Source organism: Octodon degus, unplaced genomic scaffold (assembly GCF_000260255.1).
Source record: "Octodon degus isolate 3935 unplaced genomic scaffold, OctDeg1.0 scaffold00214, whole genome shotgun sequence".
In the NCBI taxonomy this organism is placed as follows: domain Eukaryota; kingdom Metazoa; phylum Chordata; class Mammalia; order Rodentia; family Octodontidae; genus Octodon; species Octodon degus.
Genome location: NW_004524790.1, coordinates 2243758 through 2246400, shown reverse-complemented (window position 1 = coordinate 2246400; position 2643 = coordinate 2243758). Strand labels below are relative to the sequence as shown.

At 35.7% G+C, this 2643-nt stretch overlaps 1 pseudogene; it reads right to left on the bottom strand.

The window, feature by feature from the left end:
• Positions 1-1109: 1109 nt before the first annotated feature.
• Positions 1110-1762, bottom strand: LOC101587539 (annotated as a pseudogene).
• Positions 1763-2643: the final 881 nt, after the last annotated feature.

The window sequence follows — 2643 nt, the reverse complement described above, 5'->3', positions numbered from 1 at the left end:
GACTATTACAAGTGCTGGTCATATATTTTCCATTTCAGTATTTATCTTATGTTTCATTCTTAATAATTCTTTACTATCATGAAAGCCTTTTCTTAGTTCAATTGTTTGGAAATATTTAATTTTTAAATAATTAATGTTTAATTTTCTGAAATTATTTAATCTTCATTTTTCTTTTAAGATGTATACTATATCTTTGACATACAATCTACTTAAAAGACATAGTATGATATTTTCTTCTAGTATTAGAAATTTTAAAAAGTGTATTTTCATTTTCCAATGGCTTTATATTACTTCTTCCTTGTCTTTTACACACACATGCACACACAAGAAAAAAATATGTATATGACCCGACATAAGATTGATGCAGTTTTGTAGAAATCTTCAATGACCTTTTAAATGGGTCCATCTAATACATTTTACATAGCCTTAGGTAACTATACTTCTGAGAGCTCTTTATTCTTTATCTAGGACCATAGAGAAACTTTTCTTGCCTTCTGGATTATGCTCTTTATTATTTCATATATACTACATCTGGAGATATTAGAATATTTTTAGTTTGTATAACTGGAAAGTATTTTGCTTGTTCACTACTCAGTGTCAGACATTTGTGTTATTCATTCCAGAAGACACTAAAGCAATTTTCCTTAGGCTGCCTGGGCAGGTTTGGGAAACCTAAAGTTTATTAGGTAGTCTACCAGTGAAGTGGGCAAATAAAACACAGAATTGATGAAAAAAAAATATTTTGCTTGTAGTTTTAAAAAGTACATTTGCTAGTATAAAATTCAATGAGGACAGATTTTTTTTCAGCTCTTTGAATTAATTAGTCTAGTTTCTTACACACTTGGTCTTTTTTCCTTTGTAATGTGGAATAAGATGCTATTTAATTTTGTTCTTCCAGAGCAATTAATTTTATGTGTATGCTTTAATGATTTTTTATTTACAATAAGTTTTGAACAATTTAATATTTGTGTCTCTTAATATCATTTTATTCAAATTTATTGTGCATAAAATTCATTTTTCTAGGAAATATGCCATAATTTCAACTAAAGAAATTTTAAGTCTTTTTTTTTTTTTTTGGCTTTTCTGAGCATTTATTACAAAATCCCAACAGTGTTTTATTTTTTCTTCTCAACATCCTGCTCTGCGGCTTCCTTGGCTCTCTTCACCCGGATGCCAAAGAGCCGGGCGTAGGCACGGGCCATGCGCAGACTGGTGAATGCCTTGAAGTTCTTTTCCTCCTCTGTGATGACCCTGGCCTTCTCCTTCTTGTAGACATTCCTGATGGGCATCACAGGTCCTGTCAGCCGGGCGGCCAACTTGAGTTCTTCAGCCGAGCTGTCTCCCTTTTTGGGGGCCGATGGCTTCCTGGGGAAGAGGATGAGCTTGGAGCGGTACTCTTTCAGCCGCTGCACTTTGGCCTGCAGGGACTCGGTGGATTTGTTCCGCCGCCTCGGGTCCACCGAGATGCCAATGGTCCGGGCCACCTTCTTGTGAATACCGGCCACCCGCAGCTCCTCCAGGCTGAAGCCCCTGCCGGCTCGGACCTTGGTGTGGTAGCGCACGGTGGGGCAGCGCACGATGGGCCGGATGGGCCCGGACGTGGGGCGCGGGGCGATGCGGCGCGCTTTGGCCTGCCAGCCCTTGCGCCTGCGGATCTTCCGAGCTGGCTGGTTAAACCACGTAGCCACACGCCGCTGCCAGTCCTTGTGGAAGTGGGGCTTCAGAATCATGCCATTCCGGCTGGGCGCCATGACTGCCTCTTAGGCCGTGGATCGGCGGAACCAAAAGAAATTTTAAGTCTTTAAATACTTATTGCCTACCACTTTCTACTTTGAAAATTCTAATTATATGAATATAAGATTCTTTTTTTTCCACAATTTTATTGAGAAACAAACAGCAATGAGACAATTTCAAACCAAATTGGTAAGACAGTTTCAGTAATTAACACATTGCATACATTCTTCCTAGTGGTTAATTGCTGTACAAGATGTGGACATAATATCCTATTTACAAACACTATTAGAACAAATCCCTCTATTCATAAAGAGAATGCAGCTATATATCTATCCGAACCATTTTGAATATAGATACAAAATGAACATGAATATAGGTTTCTTAATTTTGGCACAGAGTGAACTATTATATAAATGATATGTAAATTCTCCATTTTTATTTTGGACAATTTTTACCATTCTATTCATTTAACTTTATGAATAATTTATTTACAATGTGGAATCTATTGTTAATCTCATGCTATATATTCATCTAAGAAATATTTTGCTAAAATTAACTCTGTTTACATCTTTAAAAAATAGATAAAATAAAATAAAGTATTAAAATAAAAAATAATCTCTGAAGTAATAAAGGAATAACTATAATGAAGGAATTAATAAGTGCTTATAAAGAAGACACTGATAGAAAAATAGAAATAGAAAATGATGGAATCCTTGAATGAGGAAAGAAATAGAATGAATAAAACAGATTCAGAGATATACAGGAAATTAAACCTCAATCACTACCTGGCAGAACTGTTTGAATGAAAGTGAAGACAGAGTTTCACACCTTGCCTACACCATTGCAGTCAGTGAAAAGGCAAGAATAGATCTCTTTAAAAAAAAAAAAGAATAGATCTCTTAAAAGCAA